Below are 21,827 nucleotides of genomic sequence, written 5' to 3'. Positions count from 1 at the left end.
CCCATTAGTGATAATGAAGGAGGTGTGACTGACCTCTGCAATTACCCGTACTAGCAGTGCAATAACAAGCAAGACTTGTCTCCTGTCCCCATGAGGTCCTTACCTCTGCTGTTCCTGCCGTCTCTTGTGCACTGCTATGTTCCAAAACTCTAGTATATGAGCGTAGTCTAAACCAGTGTTTCCCAACGTCGTTGTCATGGCACACTGAGGCTCCTTTCAGATTACAAAGCCGGGTCGCACTCGGGATTATGTACACGGGTCCATCCCAGATGTGACCTGGCTGAGACACCATTCAGGGTTCTCCAAGCGGCCCACTCTTCCTATGCTGTAAACGGATCCGGAAAGCTGACGGGATCCCGGCGGTCGATATACCGACGCCGGAATCCCGAGGGAGGACACAATCCTGACGTCTAAATACCGACGCCAAGCAGGATGCCAGCGTCAAGATACTGGCAGCCAGCATCCGATCGTCCTAACAGTGGGACGCACTGCTGCGGGAGATGGGGAAGGGGGGGTGGCTTTAGGCAGCAGAAGGGGGGGTAGGGTTAGGGTGCAGGCACGGAAAGGTTAGGGTTAGGCACATAGAAGGGGAGGTTAGGGTTAGGTGCCAAGCCGGGAGGGTTAGGTTTTAGCAGTGGGGAAGGGAGGGTTAGGGTTAGGCACCAGGCTGGGAGGGTTTGGTTTAGGCAGTGGGGAAGGGAGGGTAAGGCAGTGGGGAAGGGAGGGTTAGGCACCAGGCGGGTGGGGGGGGGGTTAGGTTTAGGCAGTGGAGAAGGGAGGGTTAGGCTCTTGGCGGGGAGGGTTAGGTTTAGGCAGTGGGGAAGGGAGGGTTAGGTACCAGGCCGGGAGGGTTAGGTTTAGGCAGTGGGGAAGGGAGGGTTAGGCAGTGGGGAAGGGAGGGTTAGGGTCAGGCACCTGGCGGGGAGGGTTAGGTTTAGGCAGTGGGGAAGGGAGGGCTAGGCACCCGGCGGGGATGATTAGGTTTAGGCAGTGGGGAAGGGAGGGTTAGGGTTAGGCCCCAGGCCGGGAGGGTTAGGTTTAGGCAGTGGGGAAGGGAGGGTTAAGCAGTGGGGAAGGGAGGGTTAGGGTTAGGCACCTGGCGGGGAGGGTTAGGTATAGGCAGTGGGGAAGAGAGGGCTAGGCACCAGGCGGGGATGATTAGGTTTAGGCAGTGGGGAAGGGAGGGTTAGGGTTAGGCCCCAGGCCGGGAGGGTTAGGTTTAGGCAGTGGGGAAGGGAGGGTTAAGCAGTGGGGAAGGGAGGGTTATGGTTAGGCACCTAGGGGAGGGTTAGGTATAGGCAGTGGGGAAGGGAGGGCTAGGCAGTGGGGAAGAGAGGGTTAGGGTTAGACACCAGACAGGGAGGGTTAGGGTAGGGAAAAGGTGAGGGTTAGGGGGCTAAATGGGGGGCTGTCGGATACTGACCGCCTGATCTCGTCCATCGGTAAGTCATACTGAACCCACGTAATCTTTGCGGGAAAAACCCTGCTCGCTAGCAGGCTTGGATTCCCGGGTCACTGGACCCGGGTTTTGCTGTTTCCACTGACAAAAATCCCGGGTTGATACACGTTCATGTTCATGTGCAATAACCCGGGATTTTCATGTCAATGGTAAAGGCTATTACAGTCCCTGGATATCCATGCTTGAGCACAGGTGCTTAAATCAAAATAACTGATCTAACCTTAAAACCTGGACTGTGACTGTGCCTTGAGAAGCGAGGCTGCGAAACACTGGCCTAGATTCTATACACTTAAACACAGATATGCAGGTTCCATTCATGTTGTGAAAATGCTACTAATTAAAGGAAAGAGTTAATCAGGCTTCAAACTTTCTTTGTTGTTTTTTTTCTCCCCCCTCTGCCCCCCCCTCCTCCTGTTGGGCCCCGCTGTGTTAATGATGCATTAGAGATTGCCGGATTAAAGTGGAATTCTTCTCCAAAGCCATAAGACATCATCAGCGGGATTTCTAAATGAATTCATTACAGCCTGTGTTATTACAAGAGATGCTAAATGCGTCGTTAATGAACAGTTTCTGTAAGCCTCTAGCGCGTGGCGCCTAACACATTGCCGGAGCGACAGAGTCACTTTGTGGGGTTTACAAGATGTTTATATTCCCCCTGTTGGGTCACAGCTATGATGTTACTGCAGGTTTTATCACACAGCCCCCCCCCCCCCGCCCCCCCCTGCATACCCCCCCCCCCCCCCCCCCCCCTCTCTCCAGCGCCGCTCTGAAAAACAAATTACAACCCAGGGAATGCTGAATTACTGCCTGAGATGTGAGGAAGACACAGAGGGAATACAAAGAACGAGGAATCCTGTGAAAATCATACAAAAAAAAAATAATAAAAAAGTTTGCAGTTTGTTTCTTTTTGTGCAATCAGGGCACTGACTGGCACACCATTAATTAACCTTTCCTGGGAGCCAGGTCGCTGGGTGCGCATATTGATTGGTTCCGGAAAGGATCCTCGGGGCTCCTAGGTTTGACCCCGATTTATTCTGTATTTTTGAAGCCGTAATCAGATCATGTCGTATAATTATAAAAAAATAGCTCTTTTACATAGCACAGCTAAATGGAGCGCCATTTTGTCGTTAAAGTTATAATTACAATTATTTTAAGGGAAAGAATCAATTTGTGCTGAGTACTGGCGCCCATACATCAGCGGCTGCAATTCCCTGACCTGCCTGCACCGCCCATCCGCAGACCGGATCCGCCGAGTGTCGGCCAGTCGTGATCAGGTCCGTCGAGGAATTGTAGAAATGAAACATGTTAAAAATGCTTAATTCTCCAACCCGGCCGTCTAGGGATGGGGACACTGCAGCAATTTATTGCTGGTGGATGGGGCCATTACATACCACCAGTTAAAAGCATTAATAGGATGCCTCCGTGACAACTGCCCCCGTAGCAGGACTGTGGATGATGGGGGAGAGAATTGCGCATATTTTACCATATCATTATTAGCCCCTATCCCAAAGGGGCAACAGATTCCATTGACACCCCCCCCCCCCCCTCTCTATGATGGTAGTGTTTGACTATTAAAGGGCTGATCCACTTTAGGGGGTGTGGCCTGCCACCTCATTGGTTTGACTAACCATTAGAGAGTGCAAAATCTGGGCCCCTTCATAAATATATACAGTAAATTCAGCTGCTGCATGCATGATAATGTACCAGATTAATAACAGCAATGCACTGTAGAAAATACACCATAGTCCAGTATAAGGTAACATATGTATAATGTATAATTCAAGTGCACAGTCTAGAACCTGATCCTTAGAGCAGAAGGTGGGGCCCCAGGCAGTGGGGCCCACCGGTGGATAACCCTGTACCCCTGTGGGCCAGTTCAAGCCTGCGTCTGCCGGTATATCATATCGGATCCATTGACACAATTCATATTGTTGCTTGTGGGGGTTATTATGTTAATGTGGGTCGCTTCTTATTAAATGTGGGGGATATTAAGGTAATGTCGGGTTGATGGGGTATTCTTTTTTCTAAATATATTGTAGAGAAGAGTAGTGTCCATGTTTAAAACACATGTACAGCAGACTGCTAATGATTTGAAATATTCATCAGATATGCATAAGAATGTGTAGAATGGAGAAAGGAGGAAACTCTTGAGGGGAGATGTATCAAGACTTGGAGAGAGAGAAAGTGGAAACTTGTCCAAAGCAACTAATCAGCTTCTGACTTACATTTCAAATACTGTGCTAGATAAATGGCAGTTATAATTTAAGTTGATTGGTTACTTTGCACAACTTATCCACTTTATCTCTCTCCAAGTCTTGAGACATCTTCCCCTCGATCCGCAGAATACCAGAGTACATTTCATTATAGAAAGCTATACTCCTATTTAGTGCCCTCACTGGCAGCTTGTTATGGACAGGGTACCTCCAACTTTATGCCCATGTTTCTCAGGCCAACCCCCAAGATGTGGATGTTTACTATACGCACGACAAGGCCAAAGGAGCCATTATAGCAGCACTCCGCAATATTGCAGTATGAGGTTCTGGCTCTCTGATTTCCTAGCACCCTTAACGCTCAGTAAGAAGAAAGCCTTGGAAATATCTTGGCCTTTTAGAAGGAATAGAATCAGGTAGTGCTGGAACTTCCCTTCCCAGCTCATGACAGAGAAGGAAGGCAAATGTTTATTATGAAGAAGCCTAGAGAAGGTTCTGGACCTCCCACATCATCTGAGGCTATAACCATCATCATATAACTACATGAGGCATCCAGTCCCAGATGCAAATCACCACAGGACTCTGGAGAACTGCAGAAGTGTTCCTTTAATATCTGCAAGCTACTATATCAGGACTCCAGCAGCACTTCCAGTATTACAAAACCTGTGTAACAAACACTTCCTGTATGACAAGTGGATAGTAATGATGCAAGCCACATACAGCACACAACTACAGGCTTTTCCTGATCTACATGTCTGGTCCAGGGATCCATACTTAAGTGAATAACTTGTTGCTTGCTTACAGGTCTGAAGCTTGTGCAGAAAGACACCATAGGGGGATCCAATTATCGGGGGTAATTAAAATTAATTTCTCTATCGTCCTAGTGGATGCTGGGGTTCCTGAAAGGACCATGGGGGGGATAGCGGCTCCGCAGGAGACAGGGCACAAAAAGTAAAGCTTTAGGATCAGGTGGTGTGCACTGGCTCCTCCCCCTATGACCCTCCTCCAAGCCTCAGTTAGGTTTTTGTGCCCGGCCGAGAAGGGTGCAATCTAGGTGGCTCTCCTAAAGAGCTGCTTAGAAAAGTTTAGCTTAGGTTTTTTATTTTACAGTGAGTCCTGCTGGCAACAGGATCACTGCATCGAGGGACTTAGGGGAGAAGAAGTGAACTCACCTGCGTGCAGGATGGATTGGCTAGTTCTTTGGCTACTGGACATTAGCTCCAGAGGGACGATCACAGGTACAGCCTGGATGGTCACCGGAGCCTCGCCGCCGGCCCCCTTGCAGATGCTGAAAAGAGAAGAAGGTCCAGAATCGGCGGCAGAAGACTCCTCAGTCTTCTTAAGGTAGCGCACTGCAGCTGTGCGCCATTGCTCTCAGCACACTTCACACGGCAGTCACTGAGGGTGCAGGGCGCTGGGGGGGGGGCGCCCTGGGCAGCAATGAAAATCCTTTTTTTGGCAAAAAATACCTCACATATAGCCTCCGGGGCTATATGGAGATATTTAACCCCTGCCAGAATCCATTTTTAAGCGGGAGACGAGCCCGCCGAAAAGGGGGCGGGGCCTATCTCCTCAGCACACAGCGCCATTTCCTCACACAGTTCCGCTGGTCAGGAAGGCTCCCAGGCTCTCCCCTGCACTGCACTACAGAAACAGGGTTAAATCAAGAGAGGGGGGGCAAAATTTGGCGAAATTGTGATTTTATAAAAGCAGCTATAAGGGAGCACTTATTATAAGGCTATCCCTGTAAAATATAGCGCTTTGGTGTGTGCTGGCAAACTCTCCCTCTGTCTCCCCAAGGGGCTAGTGGGGTCCTGTCCTCTATCAGAGCATTCCCTGTGTGTGTGTGCTATATGTCGGTACGTGTGTGTCGACATGTATGAGGACGATGTTGGTGAGGAGGCGGAGCAAATTGCCTGTAATGGTGATGTCACTCTCTAGGGAGTCGACACCGGAATGGATGGCTTATTTATGGAAATTACGTGACAATGTCAACACGCTGCAAGCCGGTTGACGACATGAGAGGGCCGGCGAACAAATTAGTATCTGTCCAGGCGTCTCAAACACCGTCAGGGGCTGTAAAATGCCCATTTACCTCAGTCGGTCGACACAGACCCAGACACGGACACTGATTTCAGTGTCGACGGTGAAGAAACAAACGTATTTTCTTTTAGGGCCACACGTTAAGGGCAATGAAGGAGGTGTTACATATTTCTGATACTCCAAGTACCACAAAAAAGGGTATTATGTGTGAGGTGAAAAAACTACCTGTAGTTTTTCCTGAATCAGATAAATTAAATGAAGTGTGTGATGATGCGTGGGTTTCCCCCGATAGAAAATTATTGGCGGTATACCCTTTCCCGCCAGAAGTTAAGGCGCGGTGGGAAACACCCCTCAGGGTGGATAAGGCGCTCACACGCTTATCAGAACAAGTGGCGGTACCATCTACGGATAGGGCCGTACTTAAGGAGCCAGCTGATAGTAGGCTGAAAAATATCCTAAAAAGTATACACACACATGCTGGTGTTATACTGCGACCAGCGATCGCCTCAGCCTGGATGTGCAGAGCTGAGGTGGCTTGGTCGGATTCCCTGACTAAAAATATTGATACCTTTGACAGGGACAGTATTTTATTGACTATAGAGCATTTAAAGGATGCATTTCTATATATGCGAGATGCGCAGAGGGATATTTGCACTCTGGCATCAAGAGTAAATGCGATGTCCATATCTGCAAGAAGATGTTTATGGACACGACAGTGGTCAGGTGATGCAGATTCCAAACGGCACAAAGATGTATTGCCGTATAAAGGGGAGGAGTTATTTGGGGTCGGTCCATGGGACCTGGTGGCCAGGGCAACTGCTGGAAAATCCACCGTTTTTTACCCTAAGTCACATCTCTGCAGAAAAAGACACCGTCTTTTCAGCCTCAGTCCTTTCGTCCCTATAAGAGTCATATCTGCCCAGGGATAGAGGAAAGGGAAGAAGACTGCAGCAGGCAGCCCATTCCCAGGAACAGAAGCCCTCCACCGCTTCTACCAAGTTCTCAGCATGACGCTGGGACCGTACAGGACCCCTGGATCCTACAAGTAGTATCCAAGGGGTATAGATTGGAATGTCGAGAGGTTTCCCCCCTCGCAGGTTCCTGTAGTCTGCTGTACCAATGTCTCCCTCCGACAGGGAGGCAGTATTGAAAACAATTCACAAGCTGTATTCCCAGCAGGTGATAATAAATTTACCCCTCCGACAACAAGGAAAGGGGTATTACTCCACACTATATGGTGGTACTGAAGGCTAGGTGAGACCTATTCTAAATCTGAAAAATTTGAACACTTACAAGGGTTCAAATCCAGATGGAGTCACTCAGAGCAGTGATAGCAAAGAACAAGGGGACTATACGGTGTCCCGGGACATCAGGGATGCTTACCTCCATGTCCCAAAATTTGCCTTTTCTCACCAAGGGTACCTCAGGTTCGTGGTACAGAACTGTCACTATCAGTTTCAAGACGATGCCGTTGGATTGTCCAAGGCACCCCGGGTCCTTACCAAGGTAATGACCGAAAGGAGGATTCGTCTTCAAAGAAAATGGACGACCTCCTGATAAGAACAAGGTCCAGAGAACAGTTGGAGGTCGGAGTAGCACTATCTCAAGTAGTTCTACGACAGCACGGGTGGATTCTAAATATTCCAAAACCGCAGTTGTTCCGACGACACGTCTGCTGGTCCTAGGGATGATTCTGGACACAGTCCAGGAAAAGGTGTTTCTCCCAGAGGAGAAAGCCAGGGAGTTATCCGAGCTAATCGGGATCCTCCTAAAACCAGGAAAAGTGTCAGTGCATCATTGCACAAGAGTCCTGGTAAAAATGGTGGCTTATTACGAAGCGCTTCCATTCGGCAGATTTCACGCAAGAACTCTTCAGTGGGATCTGCTGGACAAATGGTCCGGATCGCATCTTCAGATGCATCAGCGGATAACCCTATATCCAAGGACAAGGGTGTCTCTCCTGTGGTGATTACAGAGTGCTCATCTTCTAGAGGGCCGCAGATTCGGCATTCAGGATTGGATGCTCGTGACCACGGAGGCCAGCCTGAGAGGCTGGGGAGCAGTCACACAAGGAGTGTGATCAAGTCTGGAGAATTCTCTCCACATAAATATACTGGAGCTAAGAACAAATTTATAATGCTCTAAGCTTAGCAAGACCTCTGCTTCAAGGTCAGCCGGTATTGATCCAGTGGGATAACATCACGGCAGTCGCCCACGTAAACAGAAAGGGCGGCACAAGAAGCAGGAGGGCAGTGACAAAACTGCAAGGATTTTTCGCTAGGCGGAAAATCATGTGATAGCACTGTCAGCAGTGTTCATTCCGGGAGTGGACGACTGGGAAGCAGACTTCCTCAGCAGGCACGACCTCCACCCGGGAGAGTGGGAACTTCATCGGGAAGTTTTCCGCATGATTGTGAACCGTTGGGAAAGACCAAAGGTGGACATGATGGCGTCCCGCCCGAACAAAAAAATGGGACAGGTATTGCGCCAGGTCACGAGACCTTCAAGCGATAGCTGTGGACGTCCTGGTAACACCGTGGGTGTAACAGTCGGTGTATGTGTTCCCTTCTCTGCTTCTCATAACCAAGGTATTGAGAATTATAAGACATAGAGGAGTAAGAACTATACTCGTGGCTCCGGATTGGCCAAGAGGGACTTGGTAACCGGAACTTCAAGAGATGCTCACAGAGGACTAATGGCCTCGGGAGCTAAGAAGGGATTTGCTTTCAGCAAGTACCATGTCTGTTCCAAGAGGAACCGTGGCATCGGCCTTTAAGAAAGGACCTGCTCCAGCAGGGACCTTGTCTGTTCCAAGACTTACCGCGACTGCGTTTGACGGCATGGCGGTTTGAACGCCGGATCCTAAGGGAAAAGGCATTCCGGAAGAGGTCATACCTACCCTGGTCAAAGCCAGGAAGGAGGTGACCGCACAACGTTATCACCACATGTGGTAAAAATATGTTGCGTGGGTGAGGCCAGGAGGGCCCCACGGAAAAAAAAAAAAAAAAAAATTCAACTAGGTCGATTTCTGCACTTCCTGCAAACAGGAGTGTCTATGAGCCTCAAATTGGAGTCCATTAAGGTTCAAGTTTCGGCCCTATAGATTTTCTTCCAGAAAGAATTGGCTTCAGTTCCTGAAGTCCAGACGTTTGTCAAGGGAGTATTGCATATACAGCCCTTGTGTGCCTCCAGTGGCACCGTGGGATCTCAACGTAGTGTTGGGATTCCTCAAATCATATTGGTTTGAACCACTCAAATCTGTGGATTTGAAATATCTCACATGGAAAGTGACCATGCTGTTGGCCCTGGCCTCGGCCAGGCGATTGTCAAAATTGGCGGTTTTGTCTTACAAAAGCCCATATTTGATTTTCCATTCGGACAGGGCAGAACTGCGGACTCGTCCCCAGTTTCTTCCTAAGGTGGTGTCAGCGTTTCACCTGAAACAACCTATTGTGGTGCCTGCGGCTACTAGGGACTTGGAGGACTCCAAGTTGCTAGACGTTGTCAGGGCCCTGAAAATATATATATATATATATAATTCCAGGACGGCTGGAGTCAGAAAGTCTGACTTGCTGTTTATATTGTAGGCACCCAAAAAAGCTGGGTGCTCCTGCTTCTAAGCAGACTATTGCTCGTTGGATTTGTAGTACAATTCAGCTTGCACATTCTGTGGCAGGCCTGCCACAGCCAAAATCTGTAAATGCCCATTCCACAAGGAAGGTGGGCTCATCTTGGGCGGCTGCCCGAGGGGTCTCGGCTTTACAACTTTGCCGAGCAGCTACTTGGTCAGGGGCAAACACGTTTGCTAAATTCTACAAATTTGATACCCTGGCTAAGGAGGACCTGGAGTTCTCTCATTCGGTGCTGCAGAGTCATCCGCACTCTCCCGCCCGTTTGGGAGCTTTGGTATAATCCCCATGGTCCTTTCAGGAACCCCAGCATCCACTAGGACGATAGAGAAAATAAGAATTTACTTACCGATAATTCTATTTCTCGGAGTCCGTAGTGGATGCTGGGCGCCCATCCCAAGTGCGGATTGTCTGCAATACTTGTACATAGTTACAAAAATCGGGTTATTATTGTTGTGAGCCATCTTTTCAGAGGCTCCGCTGTTATCATACTGTTAACTGGGTTCAGATCACAGGTTGTACAGTGTGATTGGTGTGGCTGGTATGAGTCTTACCCGGGATTCAAAATCCTTCCTTATTGTGTACGCTCGTCCGGGCACAGTATCCTAACTGAGGCTTGGAGGAGGGTCATAGGGGGAGGAGCCAGTGCACACCACCTGATCCTAAAGCTTTACTTTTTGTGCCCTGTCTCCTGCGGAGCCGCTATCCCCCCCATGGTCCTTTCAGGAACCCCAGCATCCACTACGGACTCCGAGAAATAGAATTATCGGTAAGTAAATTCTTATTATTTTGAATAGCCCGGGGGGGTCGCAAAAAGATGAAAAAAATAAATAAAACACGGCAAAAACTGCAGTTTCTTTGCACAAAAAAAAAAAAAATACCGGGGCTAATTGAATCCATCCCCCATGTGTCTCCTTAAAGTACCTTGATAATCGTATTTAGTGTTATAAACAATTAATGGAGATATCTTTGGACCTATTTTCTCCTATCCCTAGGTGGACCGAGCACGAGTACCCTTCCTAAATGTCTGGACCCTGTGTACCTGCCCATTGGAGAGGCAAGAGCAGTCATTCCTGTATCTTATTCGCCTGGCACCCCCGCAAATACTATTACTATCGGTAGTCTACTGAATTTAGGCTATCCATTGGACGGGTGAGTACCATGTAGTTCCCCACTGCTAACATTCTCTACAGACACCACTGGACTATGGCGACCATTCCGAGCTGATTGCTCACTGCCGTTTTTCGCAGCGCAGTGAACAGGTTACTACACATGCGTATGCACCGCAATGCGCAGGCGCGTCGTACGAGTACAAAGCGGATCGTTGCTGGGCGATGGAGTTAACGAAGAATCCATTCGCACAGCCGACCACAAGGAGATTGACAGGACGAGGGCGTTTGTGGGTGTCAACTGACCGTTTTCAGGGAGTGGTTGGAAAAACGCAGGCGTGTCCAAGCGTTTGCAGGGCGGGTGTCTGACGTCAATTCCGGGACCGGACAGGCTGAAGTGATCGCAAGGGCTGAGTAAGTCCAGAGCTACTCAGAAACTGCAAAATACTTTTTCGTCCCGCTCAGCTGCAAACGCGTTTGCACACTTGCAAAGTGAAAATACACTCCCCTTGTGGGCGGCGACTATGCGTTTGCACGGCTGCTAAAAGTAGTTAGCGAGCGATCATCTCGGAATGACCTCCCTATCTTTCCTGGATAATGATATATTTGCTATTGTCCACCCCCCCTTGTATTTATCCTGTGTCTGCTGCTGTAAGATTAATCAATGGTTACTATGTTTGATAGATCTCCTCCTCTCCAAATGGAACCCTGGTCCTGATTCACAGATGTAGGCAAATGCCATCGCAGCTGCTATTTGTACGTAGCGGGCGTGCGCAAATATGCAAATGTCACAGCGGCCGGGAGTTGTATAGAGACACCGTTAATCGGCGCCTCTGACCGCTTGTGTACAAAGGCGCAGCCACCGGACACACATCGGGTAAACATCGATCTCAGTAGCAGTGTAGTTGTACAGCATGGCTGCTGGCAGCTGCTGGCAGTATGACGCCGGAGCCATTGTAACTGCGTACGGGATCGCTGTCACAAGCTGTGACACGCCCCGTAAATGGCTGTGACATGCCCCATAAATGGCTGTGACATGCCTACGTCTGAGTGGCCACTCCCCTGATACCGCCCAGAAATGGTCCTTGACTGCCAATCACTCTGCGAATAAATCCTCACGGTGACCGCCGTTACAAGACCATCGCGGCACGTACGCAGTGCGACTTATGCGTATGCGTGATGGAAGAAACTCATTCTGCGTTTAGCATGGACACGGCGGCCATCTCTGGCACAGACAGGGCAGTTGAGAGCCCGGCTGGACCCAGGTACTTTTCAGTGGAAGTGGCCTAATCACTAGAGATGAGCGGGTTCCGTTTTACTCAGATTTACTCAAATCTCCTTATTGGCTCTTGGATGTCACATGTTTTGGTTAGCCAATCAGAAAAATCCGGAAAATCTGATTTTGCGATAATTCTGGCGTTAAGAACCGCGTAAATCTGAACCCGCTCATCTCTACTAATCGCAGGAGGCGTGGTCATGCACCCTTAGAAAAAAAATACAGAAAAAATAGTATTTTAAGCCCCTGCATGACCACACTGCAGCTCAGCACACAGCACCATGTGCTGGGCTGAGGAAAAGAGCAGCAGCTGCCATGTAAGGGAAGGGGGGCCTGAGGCCCCCTCTGGGCCCTCACTGGGCCCCTCCATCAGACCTGGGCCCGGGTCATTTGTACCATCTTCCCCGCTCTCTCGGCATCACTGGGCACAGGAGGTAGATTTCTTATAGGGATATGTAACACAGAAACCAGTTCCATGTGTGTCACACCTACGCCCCAAACTCAGCCCCCGCTGGATTTCTGAACCGGCTGTCTTCCATACTTATAGATGTGTGAACAGGAATGTTATAATCGCAGGGAACCTTACTCATCTGCAAACGCTCTCACTTCCAGAGTGCATTACCCCTCCTGCCCTGCTGCCCACAGATATTACCTATATGTTACTGTAAAGGTTACGCGGCTGGTCAGAGGTGGACGCTAATAACCCAGCGCTGCATCTTTGTACACAGCCGCTGTGCGGAAATATGCTAAAGCCACAAGAGACGTCTTAAGGGAATACGTATGTAATACCGGTGAGCGGGATGTCGGCTATCAGTATCCTGCCAGAATGCCGGCAGCGGGGCGAGCGCTACGAGTCCCCTTGCGGGGTCGCTGCGGTCACCACGTTGTGGGCTCGGTGGATCACTGCGCTCGCCACAGGATCTATTCCCACTCCGTGGGTGTCGTGGACACCCACGAGTGGGAATAGCCCCTGTGAGCCCGTGTTCCAGCTGCCGGTTTTTGCCGGCTGTTGGGATTCCGACGTCTGGATCGTGACCTCCAAGATCCCAACAGCCGGCAAATTGATTGCCTCCCGTCTTAAGTAACAAGACGCCCAGAGCCGGCTGCTGTGATCTGCTGCTGCGTCTGAGGACAGGTTATCACACTGCCGGGGCCAGTAAAACTACATCCAAGGATGCAGCCACTGGCTACGGCTTGGCCAGAAAACAGGGCTGACGCTGCCTCCGTTCTGCCCACAAATGGCCGCAGCATGTCACACTATCGGAGACACACATATACTGTACCCCAGTCGGAACGTGTGTAAAATCATTCAGGTGTGTACCTAGCTTAAGCAGAAATAGTATTTATCAAAGTACCAACCCATTGGCTCCTAGAATTTTTCAAACATGGCAGTTAGGAGCTGATTGGTTGGTACTTTATCTCTCTCCAAGCTCTGATAAATCCCCCCCTTACAGTGGTGACACAAACCACATACATCTCCCCCTAACCCCATCACCATGATTAAAATAATCTGGAAGCGAGAGAAACTGAATTTAGTATTCGCTCATGTCGTTGAGAATCAGATTTGCTGAGTCAGACAAACATGCTATTCAGCAGCCAGTAAAGCAGGATCTTTATTGGGGCGGAAACTCCATAAGTGTAAATTGGCTTCTTTCCTAATTAGAGTAGAGATCACAGGGGTACTTTGCTAAAACATCCTCAAGACATCTGCAATGGATTTGCAGACTTTAAAAAGAAATTCTTCGTCTTACACGGTCACCGTCCACAGAATCCTCTCTATTAACTCCTACTGACTCATTCCTGGCTGGCTGTAATCGTACTTTGGGGTAATTTTATTTATTTATTAACAGTTTCTTATATAGCGCAGCATATTCAGTTGCGCTTTACAATTAGAACAACAGTTATAGAACAAAACTGGGGAACAACAGACAGACATAGAGGTAGGAGGGCCCTGCTCGCAAGCTTACAATCTCAGATCTGATCGCTGGGCTGCGTTTTTTGCAGTCCTGTGATCAGATAGTCGCCGCCTACAGTGGGAGTGTATTTTCGCTGTGCAAGTGTGGGATCCCGTGTGTACGCTGAGCTGCTAAAAATCAGTTTGCGGAGTCCGTGCGCAACCCAGGACTTACACCTCCAGTGCGATTGAATCCTGCTGATCGGGGCCGGAGCTGACGTCAGACACCCTCCCTCAAAACGCTTGAGTCCGTCTGCATTGTTCCAGATACTCCCTGGAATCGGTCAGTTGCCACCCACAAACGGCCACTTCCTGCTAATCACCTTGCGTACGCCTGTGCGAATGGATCCTTTGCACCATCCCGTCGCTGACCGCCGATGCCTGTTGTAGCTGTCCGACGTGACTGTGCATTGTGGTGCATATACGCATGCGCAGTTCTGATCTGAACGCTGCTGTGCGAAAAACGCACAGCAGCGATCAGATCTGAATGATCCCCTTAGATCTCTAATGAGTCAAACAGCTTCATGATTAAGCCAATTTCTGTAGGAAGTACTGTCTCTTCCCAAAGACCCTGCAGCCTAATATGGCCCCTGGTCCTGATGATTTTTCTGCTACTTATCGAACCACAAAATGGGTATCATGGCCCTGTCTTCCAGCTAGCAGGGTGAATGTAACAGCCCCTGCAGCCAGTATCACTGCTGCAGTGCCCTCTAGAGCGTCATCTGAACGCTCCAGATGGGCACCCTTAAGGGCCCTTCACACTGGTCGATATATTTGAAAGATATGAAGTCGGAGGCGATTTCCCTTGAACTCTCCCAGGAGATTCCCAGGAGTGGTTCCATACGATTCCATACGATTTGGTACATTTTGCATGCAATATATCGTATGCGATACCAGCCATGCCTGCGGGAACCGGTATAAAGGGCCCCATACACTAGAATGATAATGCCAGTTTCGGGCATTCGGGCCGATATATCGGATGAAATTGAGGCATTTTGGAGGTGCTTCCGATCCGATGCGCGTTCCCATGAGGGTCGGATCGGCTCCCCTAGATCGTTAGTGCTGCACTCGTGTTATGTCAGTTCCCGCAGCCATGGCTGGGATCACCCAAGATACATTGTATGCAAAAAGGACCGCATCCGATGTATCTTGGCCGATCCTGCCGCCTGGGAGGCTGCCGGGGTGATCGCCTGCGACATGACGGTCGGACATGTCGCGTTAGTGTATGGTGCCCTAGGGGAGCCAATCCGACCCTCACGGGAACGCGCATCGCATCAGAAACACGTTCAAATTGTCTGATTTCACCCGATATATCGGCCTGCATGGCAGAAATTGGATGAAATCGGGCATTATCGTTCTAATGTATGGGGCCCTTAACAATACAGCATAGACAGCACTTTCCTCTGTCTTATGCTGTAAGTTGTATGTAAGGCTATTATCCAGGTTTCCGGGATATTTCCACCCTAAATGCCAGTGATATGCAAATGCCATCAACAGGTAAGCTGCCAGCAGAAGGCCTCAGTCACAGATAACATTGAGGTCTAAGCAAACTATTAGCGGAATCCCCGTCCCCGTTGAAGATTGTGGGGCTGATTTAGAGGTGGGCGCTACTCACACAGCCGCTGCGTCTTATAAGTTATAAGACGCCCACTGCCGGAGTTTCAGATTTGCTGAGTACTGGACGTCGGATCTACTACCCTCAGGGTCACTCAGGAGGTCCGGTGAAATCACGCTGCATCTGAGGACACTCCCCCGTTTTCCAAATTGCTGCCTGATGCCGCCCCAAACGCCAGAAGCACATCAGTCATCAGGTTTCCGGAGGTGTGCAGAAACGTCGGGTTTACGTACATCTCTGGATTAGGACCTGTATCGCCAGAACGTCACATGAAACGGAATAGTCTGCCCAAAATGTTGCAAAACATCACAATTTCTCTAAAGCTATTTCATTCTTGGCTGCTCAAAGGTAATCCCTATCTAACAGCAGCTCGTGGGCCTGGTTCAGAGGTGGCTACTGCCCTTGCGTCTATGAGACCCGGCAGCGGTAATATGCAAATGCTGGTTTCAGCCGTTCCCCTGGTGTTCCGGTGTGCACCTTATTGTGCCAGCACTGAGTTTCCCACACTCAGAATCCCTGCATGCTGCAACCCCGCCGGAGACTGATGACACTCCACCTTCGGTGCACCATCCCCCACCAGAGCATGGAACGGTGGAAGAGGCTGTGCGTGTGAGAACATAGCTCGCTTTCATCGCTGATAGTCCCATCACACGCAAACCAGATGGACTCTTCTTTTGCGTAATTTCAGGCCGCCTCCCGCCTTTGGGGGTAACTCAGACCTGATCGCTCACTAGCTTTTTTCGCTGCGCTGCGATCAGGTCAGAATTGCGCATGTGTATGCACCGCAATGCGCAGGTGCGTCGCTCGGGTACAAAGCGGATCGTTGCTGTGCGATGGGTTTTACGAAGAATCCATTCGCATAGCCGAGCGCAAGGAGATTGACAGGAAGAGGGCGTTTGTGTGGGTGGCAACTGACCGTTTTCTGGGAGTGGTTGGAAAAACGCAGGCGTGTCCAAGCGTTTGCAGGGCGGGTGTCTGACGTCAATTCCGGGACCGGAAGTGATCGCAGCGGCTGAGTAAGTCCAGAGCTACTCAGAAACTGCAAAATATCTTTTTGTACTGCTCGGCTGCACATGCGTTCGCACACTTGCACAGCTAAAATACACTCCCCGGTGGGCGGCGACTATCTGATCGCAACGCTGCAAAAACTGCTAGCGAGTGATCAGGTCTGAATTAGGCGCTTTGTGCGCGCACTCTGTGTAACGCATTCACCATAAGGGTTCTTTGCGTTTCTTTCTCATACGTTGTTACAAATAATCTGACTCAGGCCCCACATGTGTCCGATAAAGGCATTTTGTTTTTTTGTCTTTGTCGCCCAAATATAAGTAAAAGCTGATTATTCCATTATTTTCATCACTAGGATTATTATACAATCTCTCTTGTGTGGAGTAACCTCTTCCTGATGTAAGCGACAGAACACAAGCGAGCTGTCTTTAAGGTGTAAAATCCCACATCCACCTATTAAACAGGTCTGTATCGCCCGTTCTCTAGTTATGTTTAGTCATATTTGTTACACTGGAGATATAAGTCTTGTCATACTTCCTCTCTACCTCTAGGTGGTGCTGTTGCTGTTTGTGTACTCAGTAGATCACTCACTATTTATTGTGGATATATAAGTAAAAAATGAGTGGTATAGGTATTAGGTAGCTGTTACATACACATGAACTGCATCCGTATGTTCCACAGCATTGTCCAGATAAGAGCAACCTTGTTTATATGTAAGTGGAAGCAGTGCTATTTCTGTATTGCTTGCTCTAGCAATAATAATGTAACACATGATACGGATGGATCAGCATCATTCAGAGACCACGCTGGGGCAAATTCAGAGGTGAATGCTGCTGCAGCTCTAACGCCCACTGCTGGAATCGCAGGTATGATAATGCAGATGCTAGTTTCAGCCTCCCCCTTGTGCACTAGTCTGTGCTGGAATGTGCAAGCCAAGGGCGCACCGCCACGTCCACCATCAACAATTGCAGCAGCCTATGGGGGTCATTCCAACCTGATCATAGCTGTGCTAAATCAAGCACAGCTACGATCACTGACACTGACATGCGGGGGGAGGCTCAGCACAGGGTTAGTCCGCCCCGCATGTCAAGCCCCCCTCCCCGCACAAGTACAAAAGCATCGCACGGCGGAAATTCTTTTGTACTTGGAAGAGTAAATCACGGCCAGCGCAGCTCCTGCGCCTGGCCAGGGGTTACTCGTTGCTGCCCTGTGACGTCACGCAGCCGCTGAGCCCCCCCGCACGGTCCGGCCACGACTGTGTTGGCTGGACTGCGCCCACAAAACGGCCTAACGCCGCCGTGCCGCCCCCTCCCGCAGCGGCCCACAGCGTCAATCAGACAGCTGCTTTGGGCATACTGTCTGGGATTAAAGGCCCATACGTCACTCGTTTTTCCGCTCCCTGAACGACGCCGCTCATTTTATCGTCAAGTGTGTATGCCGCCAGCGACGACCGATGCACGGCCCCGCGGGGCGGCAACGATCGCCGCTGTCGGCAGTGCACGCATGCTCTATCTGGACGGTCGTCCAGGAGCTGCATACACGGCCGGCGGAGGCATGACGTCACTGAGCGATATGAGCGGTCATATCGCTCAGTGTGTCAGGGCGGCCGCCGACCGGCCTGCCCAGCAGGGGAAACACTAGACGACGTCGTTCACAGAGCAACATCGTCTAATGTGTATGGACCTTTAACCAGCTCTGGACTCCAGGGAGATTTTTAGATTCCTGGACTGTCCGCTGCAAACCCAGAGGAGTGGTAACTCTACTAGCGTGGTGCTCCGTCCGCTGACCTTACAGCAATACATCATTCAGGATATGACATGATTGTTCAAGAGAACTTCTGTCACAGCGTTCCGTTGCGTTCTTTTTGAAAGGCAGCAGTGGGAGAAAGTATCCCTTGAAGTGTATCCATTACCTGGGTACAGTTAAAGGGATTGAACCAATGATGCATGCAGCTTGCCATTTCACTAGAAGGCAGTGACATCAAACACTATACAGACTATTCTTTTACTAGAAATAAATGACATTATTACCAAAAAAAAACCCGGAGGCCTATTTATGAAATTTCTCAGTGTGATTTTATTGGATCCATGCTGTGATCCCTAGGAGAACTATACAGACAGCGGCTTCCCATCAGCCGGAATTCCGACAACAAGTCCCCTCGCGTGTTCGCTGCGCTTGCCACGCCTTGGGCACGAGTTTCGCTCGTCACAGGTTATATTCCCACTCGGGTGGTGGTGTGTACCAACAACCTGAGTGGGAATACCGGGCTGCGGTTGGGATTCCGAGCGCCGCCATTTCCCCGCCTGTCGGCATCCTGAACGCCGGGATCACAACAGGTGGTATATTAATCGCATCCCCTTAGAAGTAGTATACATTTCAAGTCTGTTTGCATGTTGGGAATGACAGGAAAAAGTGTGCTTTCATGCTGCAAAGTAGCCATTTTACACCGTGCTAAGTGGGTCATTCCGAGTTGATTGCTCGCTAGCAGTTTGTAGCAGTCGTGCAAACGCTATGCCGCCGCCCACTGGGAGTGTATCTTAGCTTAGCAGAAGTGCGAACAAAATGATCGCAGAGCGGCTACAAAAAAAAATTGTGCAGGTTTAGAGTAGCTCCAGACCTACTCAGCGCTTGCGATCACTTCAGACTATTCAGTTACGGATATGACGTCACGAACACGCCCTGCGTTCGCCCAGCCACGCCTGCGTTTTTCCTGGCACGCCTGCGTTTTTTCGAACACTCCCTGAAAACGGTCAGTTGACACCCAGAAACGCCACTTTCATGTCAATCACTCTGCGGCTGCCATTGTGACTGAAAAGCTTCGCTAGACCTTGTATAAAAATACTTCACCCGTTGTGAAAGTATGTCGCGCGTGTGCACTGCGCCGCATGCGCAGAAGTGCCGCTTTTTTACTTAATCGCTGCGCAGCGAACATTTTTAACTAGCGATCAACTCGGAATGACCCCCTAAGTGACTTCAAGTGTGCTCTTGACGTTTACTGTTGATATAATCTAACAAAGAGAATGTAACAGTCATCTTTGTAGATAAAATAAGGTACTATAGTTCTGACTGAGAGATCCCCATTCAGCTAGTCATAGATTTCATAGTGAACAGTTCGCGAAATGCCACAGTCTTGTCGTCACAGATGCTGCTACGGACGTAGTGGGTGGGCGGGATTCTCCGACATGAGGTAGAAAACAAGCTTGCAAAGTGAGCAAACCGCCTACGTTGCTAAAACGAGTGGAACGCTGTCCTTTCTTTCGTATGCAAAGTTCTCCTAATTTCCGGCAGGATTTGCAGTACGACGAGTGTGCCAAATGGCTTCTGGTGTCATTAAAGAAAACTTAAAATAACCCAGGCTGTCTCTGTACTTATGGAGAGCAAAATTACCCAGAACCCTTTGCTGCAGAGACTTAGAACAATTGTGGCAGCTGTCCCTGTATATTAGAAGGGATGCGCTTAAATTACAGAAAGAGAATTTCTATGCAGTCACAGAAATAGTTAAAATATGTCATTATTATTTTTTTTAATACGTTATTGCCCGGAGGCCTAACAGTTGCCAGCGCCTTATCTCGCTGAGGGAAAACACACGGTGACAAGCGGACTCATCAGTCAGCGCTGTTTGAGGTAATACTCCCCATTAACTGTCATATTCAGAGCGCGGGTACACGCTGAGCCTCGTACCAACATACCAGGAGCTAGTGGACTGTGCATGGCATGGCGCCATACAAGCAGATGGGCGTTAATGTAAGCAGTCAAGAGGCATTATGTGTACGAATGAGATGCATGAGATGCAGGCAGGGTTCCCAGTCATAAATGTTCCGGCAGCTGTTGGTCTTGTCATTTTTACCTTCTGCAAGGTTCCTACCACATGTCCTCATCACCGCTGAGGAACAAGCATCCATAGCGATTCCACGGGAAAAGAACATTGTGACAGGGAAACCTTCCTGCCGCTGGGCTAGTCACATTAGATTTATTTTGCATGTGCTTATCATATATAATGCATTTAAGATCACCAGATAAAAAGCATGCATTATACAGGTGATGCACTATGGAAATGTCTGGAAAATATAAAGATATTAGGAGTCCTGGAGGAGTTCTGCGACCATACTAGGCCGCAGGCTTTGCCGTATTATACAGGTGACAGAAACTTTCTAATATACTTATATTTCTCTAACGTCCTAGTGGATGCTGGGACTCCGTCAGGACCATGGGGATTAGCGGGCTCCGCAGGAGACAGGGCACATCTAAAAAAGCTTTTAGGTCACATGGTGCGTACTGGCTCCTCCCCCTATGACCCTCCTCCAAGCCTCAGTTAGGTTTTTGTGCCCGTCCGAGAGGGTGCAATCTAGGTGGCTCTCCTAAAGAGCTGTTTAGAAAAGTTTTTTTTTAGGTTTCAATCTCAGTGATTCCTGCTGGCAACAGGATCACTGCATCGAGGGACTTAGGGGAGAGATTTCCAACTCACCTGCGTGCAGGATGGATTGGAGTCTTAGGCTACTGGACACTTAGCTCCAGAGGGAGTCGGAACACAGGTCAGCCTGGGGTTCGTCCCGGAGCCGCGCCGCCGATCCCCCTTACAGACGCTGAAGAGACGGCAGAACGGAGGTCCGGAAAGCAGGCGGCAGAAGACTCCTCAGTCTTCTTGAAGGTAGCGCACAGCACGGCAGCTGTGCGCCATTGTTGTCACACGGCTCACTGACTCAGTCACGGAGGGTGCAGGGCGCTGCTGGGGGCGCCCTGGGCAGCAATATAATTACCTTTAGTGGCAAAATAAATACATCACATATAGCCATTAAGGCTATATGTATGTATTTTAACCCAGGCCAGTTTCTTAAAAACCGGGGAAAAGCCCGCCGAAAAAGGGGCGGAGCTTATTCTCCTCAGCACTCAGCGCCATTTTCCTGCTCAGCTCCGCTGGTGAGGAAGGCTCCCAGGTCTCTCCCCTGCACTGCACTACAGAAACAGGGTAACAAAGAGAAGGGGGGCATAAATTGGCGATATTTATATATTAAGAGCGCATATATAGTAAACAACACCTTCTAGGGTTGTTTATATACATTTATAGCGCTTTTGGTGTGTGCTGGCAAACTCTCCCTCTGTCTCCCCAAAGGGCTAGGGGGTCCTGTCTTCGATTAGAGCATTCCCTGTGTGGCTGCTGTGTGTCGGTACGTGTGTGTCGACATGTATGAGGACGATGTTGGTGTGGAGGCAGAGCAATTGCCGATGATGGTAATGTCACCCCCTAGGGAGTCGACACCGGAATGGATGGCTTTAGTTATGGAATTACGTGATAATGTCAGCACATTACAAAAGTCAGTTGACGAAATAAGACGCCCGGCAAACCAGTTAGTACCGGTTCAGGCGTCTCAGACACCGTCAGGGGCTGTAAAACGTCCTTTACCTCAGTCAGTCGACACGGGTACCGACACAGATGAATCTAGTGTCGACGGTGAAGAAACAAACGTATTTTCCAATAGGGCCACACGTTATATGATCACGGCAATGAAGGAGGCTTTGCAGATCTCTG

The 21,827-nt window shown here is 49.5% G+C and overlaps 1 long non-coding RNA gene across 1 annotated transcript in view; it reads left to right on the top strand.

The window, feature by feature from the left end:
* The window catches only part of LOC134981088 (uncharacterized), a 108,396-nt gene that overhangs the window by 43,985 nt on the left and 42,584 nt on the right, over positions 1–21,827 (top strand). Inside the window, exons 3-4 of the long non-coding RNA XR_010190516.1 lie at positions 10,337–10,493; positions 16,656–16,764. This is a non-coding gene — a long non-coding RNA (uncharacterized LOC134981088). The remainder of the gene's footprint in view (positions 1–10,336; positions 10,494–16,655; positions 16,765–21,827) is intronic.

The sequence above is a fragment of the Pseudophryne corroboree genome, chromosome 12 (genome assembly GCF_028390025.1).
Source record: "Pseudophryne corroboree isolate aPseCor3 chromosome 12, aPseCor3.hap2, whole genome shotgun sequence".
Taxonomy (NCBI): Eukaryota; Metazoa; Chordata; class Amphibia; order Anura; family Myobatrachidae; genus Pseudophryne; species Pseudophryne corroboree.
The sequence above is the reverse complement of the archived record's forward strand: the minus strand, read 5'-3'. Positions and strand labels throughout refer to the sequence as shown.